This window comes from Pinus tabuliformis, chromosome 1_2 (assembly GCF_031772625.1).
Source record: "Pinus tabuliformis cultivar Carrire ecotype Pingquan chromosome 1_2, CPIR1, whole genome shotgun sequence".
Lineage (NCBI taxonomy): Eukaryota > Viridiplantae > Streptophyta > Pinopsida > Pinales > Pinaceae > Pinus > Pinus tabuliformis.
In genome coordinates this window covers 536,502,222-536,513,289 of record NC_142298.1, presented here as the reverse complement: position 1 = coordinate 536,513,289, position 11,068 = coordinate 536,502,222, and the positions used below count along the sequence as shown (strand labels likewise).

General features: G+C 35.1%; 2 pseudogenes; both read right to left on the bottom strand.

The window, feature by feature from the left end:
• Nucleotides 1-3,965: 3,965 nt before the first annotated feature.
• On the bottom strand, nucleotides 3,966-7,901 carry LOC149206711 (large ribosomal subunit protein uL3-like; annotated as a pseudogene).
• Nucleotides 5,498-6,833, bottom strand: LOC149206712 (acyl-lipid (9-3)-desaturase pseudogene; annotated as a pseudogene).
• Nucleotides 7,902-11,068: the final 3,167 nt, after the last annotated feature.

The window sequence follows — 11,068 nt, the reverse complement described above, 5'->3', positions numbered from 1 at the left end:
CACAGAAGAATAATCTAGGGAAATCCTTAGCTAAAAACCCCGCTATCTGTATTATCATACAAGTGGAAATATGTCTGGATTACACAATGCTTTAGTTCACAAGCTATCCAACTCTTAGTACAATCCCTCTGCTGCTCATAAATAGTCAAAGGCTTCTCAAAAACCTTCTCCTCTACCCTCCAAGCCTTCTATTTCCTTGTGCAGTTTCTCCTAGGGTCCAATGCTGCCACCTATGTGTAATTACCTCACACACTTCTCACTAACCTCTGAAATAACTGCACAATCCGGAAGGAGATAATTCCTTCTGCATGGATGAGTTTCCTATATAGGAAAAAATGCTCCAACTGATAGTACATTGTCCCTTCCTCTAATCTCAACTAGGTCTCTGACTGAACTGACATGCATGAGTTCTTTATGAGAGAATATTCAGTTATTTGAAGTGCAACAGTTACATGCATGCATGCATTAAGTAACTGAACTCATAATCAGTTCCAAAAACTGTTGGAACTAATCTAACTGGGCTTAACTCAGTTAACTGAGCTAACTAATTACATCTCAAAGTAAAACTCATCCTGATCTCCTTTAATCAAGGGATAACTTCCTCAATCAATGGAGAAACTGTTGCATGTCTTCACATAGACTTCATGTCTGATTTCCTACAAATAATTAACTCAAGATGAATTAATTAATTATTTTACAAACTGCTACTAAGATCAAACTCAAATTTTACTTCTCAATTATAGTTCAGGGACTAACTAAAATTGGAATCTATCCCGAAATGCTATTTATAGCAATGCTATTTTTAGCACTTCCATTTTTCATTCCCTGTTGCTATGTCCAACATTGGTACCTGAAATGCTATTTATAGCAATGCTATTTTTATCATTTGAATATATTTTTAGCATTTTTGTTGCTATTTCCAACAGTGTACATAGAACAACCGGAAGGCTTTGAGACCTTCGATCATGATTCGCATGTGTGCTGACTTAAGAGAGCTTTGTATGGGCTGAAGCAAGCACCTCGTTCTTGGTACACCAAGATCGACAGTTATTTCACTGGGTTGGGCTTAAAAAAGAGTGAAGTGGATGCGAATCTGTACCACATCATGGTAGAAGGTAAGCAGTTGATCATTGTTCTTTATGTTGATGATCTAATATTGACAAGTGATGATCAATTGATCATGTCTTGCAAGGAGGACCTTGCAAGAGAGTTCGAGATGAAAGACATGGGTCTCATGCACTACTTTCTAGGCATGAAAGTGTGGCAGAAGGATGGGGAAGTGTCTGTGACTCAAGGCAAGTATGCCAATGAGATACTCACGAGATTCCACATGGAGAAGTGCAAGCCCATGCAGACTACTCTAGTAGGTAACTGGAGGAAGGAGGATGCTACTTTAGGTGAGGTAGTAGCTACTACTGTGTATCGGCAACTTGTGGGTTCATTGATATATTTAGTGAACACGTGGCGAGATTTCTACTTTGCAGTGAACAAGCTAAGTCAAGCTATGGTTCAACCTACCAAGCTATTTTGGAAGGAAGCTAAGCATGTGCCAAGATACCTCAGAGGCACATCTCAGTATGGATTATGGTACAGATGAAGAGAGGGAGTGAAGTTTTAGGGCTTCGCAGATGCAGATTGGGCAGGGATTCCATCAGATTGGAAGAACACTTCAGGAGGAATTGTCAGCCTTGGCTCAGTTGCAGTTTCTTGGTACAGTGGGAAATAGAGGTGAGTTGCACTTATCTCAACAGAGGTTGAATACATGGCTACAAGCCAGGCAGCATGTGAGGCCATTTGGATGTGGAAAATTCTTATTGGATTGTTTGATCAGAGGATGGATCCAATTGTGATCTATTGCGATAATCAGAGTTATATCAAAATCTATAAGAATCTAGTATTTCATGATAGGTCCAAGCACATCGATATCCGGTATCATCATCTTCGAGACTGTGTGGTGAAGAGGATCATGTTGTTGCAGTATGTTTTAACTGAGGAGGAGGATGTAGATATTTTGATAAAGGCATTGTCAAAATGAAAATTTGAGTTACACAGAGACAAGATCGAGGTGACAAATAATCCCTTTCTTGTTGAGAGGGAGTGTTGAAAATAGCCTCAAGAAATGCTAAAAATAGAAATGCTAAAAATAGCATTGCTATAGATAACATTTTGGGATACATTCCAATTTTAATTAGTCCCTAAATTAAAATTGAGAATTAAAATTTGAATTTGATCTCAACAGCTGTTTGTAAAATAATTAATTAATTCATCTTGAGTTAATTAGTTGGAGAAAATCAAACATGAAGTCTATGTGAAGACATGCAACAATTATCCCTTTGATTAAGGAAGTTAACCCTTAATTGGTGAGATTAGGATGAGTTTTACTTTGAGTTGTAATTAGTTGCCTCAGTTGACTGAGTTAAGTCCAGCTATATTAGTTCCAACAGTTTGTGGAACTAATTGTGAGTTCAGTTAGTCAATGCATGCATGCATGCAACTAGTGTCCTTCAGATAACTGAATATTCTCTCATAAATAATTCATGCATGTCAGTTCAGACAAAGACCCAGTTGAGATCAAAGGACAGGACATTGTACTATCAGTTGCAGGAATATTCCCATGAGGATATCTCTTGCATGCAAAAGGAATTCTTTCCTTGAGGATTGCACAATTATTTTAGAGGTTAGTGAGCAGTGTGTGAGGCAATTACACACAGGTGGTAGCTTGAGGACCCAGGAGAAAAAACACAAGGAAATAGGAAGCTTGGAGGACTGAAAGAAAGCATATGTGTTGTCTATTCTATCTATGAGCAGCAGTGAGGGATTGTACTGAGATCTGGATAGCTTGTGAGCTAAAGCTTTGTGTAATCCTGAGATATTTTCACTTGTATGATAATATAGAGATCGGGGTTTTTAGCTAAGGCTTTCCCCAGAGTATTCTTCTGTGTTTCATGTGTGATTGATTTCTTCTTCATCTGTTATATGTATTCTATTTGATCTTGCTCAAAATTGATTAAGCTTCTGCAAGTTTGTTTGTAGAAGTAGATCAAGTATTTTGCTTTAGCTACATTACATTATCAGGTGATATATGGTGAAATTTCTACAATTATTTGATAGATTTTAGTTAATAACTATGATGATATGATTCTTCATGGAATTGTGAAAGAATGAAGGCTGCAAGATAATTTAGTCATCTCCATTGATGTTCAACAGAGGATATATGTTCTGATCACAGTGTATCTGAAACTGAGGATAACCACAACCACTATTAACTTTCCCAAAAGTATAGTTGAATTCAAAATCCCCACATGTATCCCAAAGATAGTCGTAGCACTCACTACTGAGACATAATGTTGGGATGCGAAGGAGGGGGAGGAGAAGGGTAGTTGCAATGACCAGAAAGAAAAGTTCAGAAATAGTGCAAGACATTGAATTGGTAAGAAGCAGAGTACATACTCCCATACTCTGCTCTGATTTTGGGGATTAGGAACTTAGTAACAAAAAATTATGAAAAGAAGATGAAGGATATGAACTATATTTTACTTATTTTAATGTGAAAAATCTGGTATATCGTTATTTTTAATTCCACGAACTAGTGATGCTTCTCCGGTCCATTGCAATGTTTGCTTATCATGATGTTTGCTTGACAATAAATTCCACACACCTTTATCTTTCTAAAAAGAACTGTACAGTGATCTAGACTTGAATACTTTGCGAAGGGAAGGTGAACATAGTGACTTTCATAGAAACTCATTAATGTCATGTTCACATGGTGTGACCAGACTATCTATCTATCTATATATATTTTTAAATGCCTCCCAAAAATTAGTGCTCAATAAAATTATCTGAAAAATCCAATACATAATAGAGGATTGCAAATCAATATTCAAAATTAATCCTTGAAGTTAAGCTCACCTACATAAAATCTATATGCAAGCATGGATGAAACATCAACAACTAGTATTAATTATCTAAGCCTTCAATTTACCAAAAATATTTTCCTTTTCCTGGGTTGTCTAGAATCTCCCATGCCCAAACTTATAGGATATGTCAATGAACTTCAACTTGATTTCCTCCAAGGTGGTACAAGAAATCTCTTTCCGTAATGATTGTTGCAAAGTAACCACCCACTTCATTGTCCTCATACAAAATCCTTTGATCATAATGTAATCATCTTTTACCACACCATAATGAGGGAAACCATCCATTGTTATATCCTTCTCAGTCATATCGAATTCAGTCAATGACTTGTGGGATTCCTAATTTACCTTTCTAATATTGTAGATCTTCTTATTCATCTCATTACGATGATGGTAACCATTCTGACCAGACCTGGAAATAATAAAGGAAACCCTAGATGGATTCCAAGCACCAATACAAGCTACCTTATGGAAACCCCTGTGAGTTTTTCGGGGAAGTCTTGTAACACCCCACCTGGTTACCACACCTTCATAACCCTTACCCTTTGTGACACCAATAACATCAATCATTTCATCTTTTTGGAAAAGAGCATCAATAGGAACTTGTTTCTCAAAGAAGTTATACGCATACTCTACTTTCTGGGCAATTGTTCCCCCATTAACTTGTATTTCCATCAGGTGTGCCTTCTTCTATTTCAATCCTTTCATCTTCTTAATCTGGGTGTGAGAAAGAACCCTAATGATGGTTCCATACTTCTTCATTTTCTCGAGCTCCGCTTTGATCTCCTTCTTACCCTCCTCGGAATCATACTTCTTGGCGTATTTAGTGAAAGCCTTCTTCTTAGCCTAGTACCAGTATTTGTATCATCCCCATCTCATCTAGTCTAGAAATAATCCCTTTTGTTTTGTAAGGAGTGTTGTTGGGGTATGGCCACACCATTTTCTTTGGAAATATAAAATAGCCATCATATTTTAGAAAAACAACCCAAACTCTCAAATTGCTAAATCCAAAAAGGCACCATTCATTTGGTAAAAACATGGAGTTGATTGTATAGTTTATTGCGTGATAATATATCTTATCATAATGCACCCCCGATCGAAGAATTCATTTATTGCAAAAAAAACAAAGATTGATTTCTTTGATTTGAGCCAGCAAAGCTAAGGGATGTAACATAATTCCATTCTTATTACACAATCATTTTTAATCTTTTCCATGTAACTGGACAATATATTTACTTTACTTAAAAACAAATAGCATACATCGTAGAACAAGGTATTATAGATCACGTGGTCAAACACTCAAATCAGTAACACATCGTAATAGAGACCATTTTGTTTTGCAATAAATAACCAATGCATACATCCATATAAAATGTTTCGCTTTTTTTAGATCATAACAACTTCAGGAATGCAAAAATACTGAAAGATTCTACAGATATCATTTTCAAGGGATCAGATTCTTTTACAACTTCATAGTGCTCCTGACAAGCAAAAGCAATCTCACCGTAGTTAGAAGCTTTCAGAAACTTAAGTAGAAAAACAAACTAACTCCTAGAATAACAAAGTAAATAATAACAACATTATTAACCATGGGTGTTAACCGCCTCCCACAATAAGTTCTTCGGTAGAGGCTTGGACATGTCTTGAACTTGCAGAGCTGCAGTACGAAGAATCTAAATGGTCAACAAATTAGCCTCCCGAAATGGCACATTGGCATAGGGAAAGGAGTGTTTGGCACACATAGATTGTGCCTGGGCAACCTTGGGAATAGCTGATGTTCAATCTAATGCTGCAAACCTCCATGAAATGATTCCATCGAAGGAGAACATAAGATGTCAACTGTCCCACTTGTATGAGACTAAAACCATGTATAACTACAAGGTTTTCCAATATACACACTGCCATAGAAATGATTTAAACAGAACTGAACATGTTGGATCCTAGTCACAGTAAAGCTAGACAACACAAACATTGTCCTCTCAGCCCAAGTAGGAAAACAAGAAACCAAGAGTGGAAACTAAATTCAGAACCAAACAATGCACGCGAGCTCCATAGCCTTGTTTGGAATTCTCTTCTTAGAAAAACGTAAAGCAATCAACTGCCTAAAGAAATCGACCCTCACAACTGCCATGACGGGATAAAAGGTCCAATGTTGGTAACTCACGAAAAACCTAGCCACACCATCAAAATTCATTTTCCTCTCATAGAAATAAGAATACAAAGAACCAAAATACCCTCAGACACCGCAAACAAGGGCACATACTGAAGATCGGGATCAAAATCCAATCTATTGCATGAAATATGATAAGTATTATGATTTCTCTTCCACTACCCAATACTAATCCCAGGCATGCAATTTCCAGCCAGTAACTGAATAATCCTATCCTTTTTCTTATGACCTATAATCCCACAGTGAGGCGAATTGTGCCCAATCAATCCACTCTGAATCCACACTGCCTCCAACAAAACCCCACATCCAACATGAAGCCAAAAGCCTTCATAAAACACCACACCCACTACACACAAAACCAGCATTATCATCATTCATAAACCTATCAAGAAATAAACTAACTGAGCCCCCTTAAACAACCTACCCTTCTTGAAATCCCCGAAAATCTTATGATAATCCTTGGAAATCTTAAAAACTTCATAATCTTCATGAAGGCCAATCATGAACTGATACAAATACTTCCAGGTAGAGCCTGGATGATAGGCAATGAATGCATTCGTCGCATCCTAGCCTGCAAGATTTAACAAAGGAATATCCCCTCCAGGATGATTGTCCAACCATTTAGTGACATCATAAACCTTCCCACTTATCGAAATCCACAGATCGTCTATCGTATCATGTGTTTTCAGCTCTATAATGCTAATTTTACTCCATGAGGGATGCTTCTTTGGGCTCGAAAGGTCATCCATGGATGGAATTTTCTGGTCTCGACTTGGATCTAAATGCTTTTAGATTTATATCTCAAAGAAAATCATTCTCCTACCCATTCTCAGTACCGAAACGATCCAACGCCCTCTAATAAATACCATTTACCAGGCCAAAAATATGGAGATAATTGCACAATTTTACTATCCAAGTTCTTCTATAATGCACCCTCAATCTAACAAATCATTTATCATACAAACATTCAGAGAATTATTTTTTTCATTTTATGCTAGCAAAACCCAGGTGTCAAAATGAGCTCCATGCTTGATTAGGCCCCCACGTTCTCACCATGGCCCTGGGAGGTCCACGCTAGCCACTGACGAATTACAGAGGGGTCTGATATGGACTTTTGTGTGTTTTGGCTAAAACAAGGTCTATAAAATAATTCAAGATGTAGAGGTTGAACCGAAACCTTTGCAGGCATTTCGAAGATAATTTAAGGAAATCAAAGCAATGCCAATAGTTGGAACATGTAAATGATTCCAGTTCACATTTTGTACATCCAAAACCTGATCTCCATCATGGTAAGATACGTAAGAGCTTAAAATAACCCAAATCTAAATTATATTCATAAATTCAGCTCCATAGCATTAGGCAAACGCAAATGCAATGTGAAAAAAATGTTCAAGACGACAATAACATGTAAAATCCTGCCATTGGCAAAATTCACAACAAGGTTTCATGGATCATACCTTGTAAAACCACATTTGTACCTCTTCACTGAGGTACTAAGCCTACACTATATTAAGTGTCTGAAGCCCTCTGGGTGTCTTGATATAAGCGAAAATGCCCATGATCACCATTGGCGGGGTCTTGATTACCATCACAACCTCACATGTTTCCTTCTTGTGAAGCTTGGATCCGGGCTTCTCAACCTCTCTGATGATGTGGGTCATGCCGACCTTATAGCCCAGAAAGGTTGTCAGCTTGCAGGGCTTTGATGGATCATCCCTAGGGAATGAATTCACTTTTCCTCTATGTCTACACGTCATATTGCGAGGGAGAAATACTAGAGAACCATGCTTGGGATGCTCGAACTTCCTGTGACTCATATCTTCAGCTGCAACGTCCCCTACTGCTTCCTCCTATCTGCCCCCAAAGTCTCTAACATGGAGTCGATCCCCAACATTAATCACCATAAATAAATCATTTGTTTACTATTTTTCCATCTTTATTGGTTAGATAAAAATAAAATAATATTAAAGTAGTAAGCCATTCAACTTAGTGTACTACATTAGTGACCTCTTAGAATTTAATATTCTCACTCTACTCTTTTTGACTATATGTTATTAATTCCTGCCGTACATAATTTTTTCAAAATAATTGTTGAATTTGCAATATTTTAGTAAAAGTGTGGTATATTCTTCCACGAGGTTTGAATTTCATTGGGACACTCAAGTCTGCTAGGAAAATAACTAGCGTTTTCACCAAAAGGGTGCAAAGACATGTCGATAGAACTGTAGATGAATGTAGAGTAGCGCAGAGATAATGCTACATGAAACAAGGATGTGGATGTGGAGGGTGTGAAGAATCTGGATGCAAGGGGTGGGCTTACATTTGATTTCTTACATTTGATTTTTTATTTCAAATGAGGGGAGAGGTGGATGTGGCCTTATTGCAAACCAAGATCTATTAATACACATACAATCCATAATGAGGATTAGTAATGATTGCATGCAAACAAAACATTCCTAATAATTAAGATTACATACCTCAAATGAATTTCAAAATCCACAAAACATGAAAATCGTTATGCAATTAAATGTTCATATTTATTCACTCATGTACATGGGCCATAATTGGGCATCATAGTAAATTCCCTAAACATCTTAGTGTAGAAGGTATAAATTAATAATGGAGTTCACAACTCTTTTTTTAAATGGACGACACAACTTAATTTGTTTTACCAAGGGAAATAAAATAAATTTGATGTTCGCTATTTACCTAGCTTCAAACAATAGTTTCTCTTACAAAATAATGTACAAACGAGGAGGACTCAACCTAAAATGTTAACTCAACTAGTTGTCACTAATGATGATGCTACCTTTTCTAATATAATGCCAATAGGTGCCTAATTAAACTCCCCCTAGGTTAGGCACGATTGTCTACATTGATGGGCTTACTGGGGGTGCCATCCATGAATGTGTGGAAACATTTTTGAGTTGGTCCAAAGCGTTTTCCACGGAAGAAAGGAGACGAAGAATTAGATATTAGGAAGGTGACATGCCATTCTCAATCATCTTAAACCATATTTCTATTGTCATTTAACTGTTTCATCATTATTTGTAACACAAAAAGTATGTGTCCATATCATTAATGTGTTATAGTGTACAAGGTTACATGACTTGAATTTTAGCACATTTTTGGTGTTGTTCTTACGTCACTATCCACACTCATTGAATTTGGGCCACAATCTTAGTTTTTTGCATATCCATTCCAAGGCGAGGTAATCATTTTATCATTAACACAAATATCATTCTACAACCTATATTTCAAGTCAATCCCTTGCTCCACTAGGATTGTTAACCCAAACATCAATCTAAATATTAATTCATCTTTTATTTATTTTACCAATGTGAATTAACATGGTGGTTCATGTTTCATATTTATATAAATTAAATAGGATCCATTCAAAATATACAACCAATAACTTGAAATTATTTTATGAAGATCGATGTAATTTTACTTCGACTAAAAAGTTTATATGGAAGGTTGAGTGACATCAATCACTAATCTAAAAAAAATTGTTTTTGATGTTTTAATGTTCCAATACATTAACAATTGAAATGTAATACATATTTATTAAACTTAAATGTTGTAGTTTCTAAGATTGGTTACATATATACCTATCCACACAAATTTATAAAGTCCTTCGACTAATGATAAGTTTCTATAGTTTGGGATGTTTATGTAATACATTTCAACACAATATACTCTACTAACCACTTATATAAAATGCCTATCAGCATAATTAGTAAATTGAAATGTACATATTTTAGTTTTCAATGAAAGAAAATCAACTTTAAATTATATTTAGATTTACATGAACACACTTGATGCATTATTTTAATAAGTTCAAAATTATAAATAAATTAAATTATTCAACACAAATAAATCTCAATATCATATTGGTGTGAGAATATTTTATTTAATCAATTATTTGAATTTTACCTTTGAATTAATATGTTAAAACATTTATTTAAAAAAAAAAAATCTTAATTAATTATGAGATAATTCAAAGAAAAATGCTTTTGTTATTTAGTTAAAAATAATATTGAGAATGTTATTATTTTTGTTTCAAGTTACTTAATATATTTTGTTTTTCAAATTTATATTTATATTTATATTTATATATTTATATATATATATATATATATATATATATAATTTGGAAAATATTAAATTTGATTTTGAATTAAAATGGTAAAATAAAAAATAGAAGTTTGCACTTTTCCATACAAACAGATCTATTTCCAAAGGGATAAAAAATTCATTTAGTCAAAGCAATATATTTAAATGAATATGGCCTCAAAAGTGTTTAGCAACTTGCATATCATATTCCATGAAAATGGAAAAAAGTTTAAAACGAGTGTTCTTCCTTTTTATTGCTTTGTTTCTTCCTTCTCTCACATGTGTAGATTTTCCTTCTTTCACATGTGTAAAACAATCTATGGAAATCTTCAAACAATAAATGGTTGTATAGTTATTAAAAAATTGTTGATAGTCATTTTATTCACAACAATGGGACTTGCCAACGAATAATGAGCATGTTTGCAACTCAGGTACTCAAATACATAGTTCCTTGAAGAATTTTTCATGGTGCTAAGTGCCACCCTAAATTATTTCTCCTCCTTTTTCATAGAAAAATCAAGTCGTTTGGGCTCAACTGACATTGAAACTCTAGGAGGAGACCTCACCTTTGCCTTATAAGTTGTATGTCCCTCTACCACGTTTTTCACTTTTATTTTCACGATAAAGAGTTATGTGTTTGCAATGATAAATAAAATAAATATTCAAACTTTTTGTTAATACTTAGCACAATGAAGACAACCAAGTTGAATGTGGACCACTTACACATATGTAACATTCAAATGTCATCCATTTATCATCAATTCATCACCATTTATAGTTGGGTAGTTTGTAACTGTAGAATTGTGACCCAAATGATGTATTTGTAATAGTCCAAAATGTATAATTACAACTAATGAACCATGAGAAC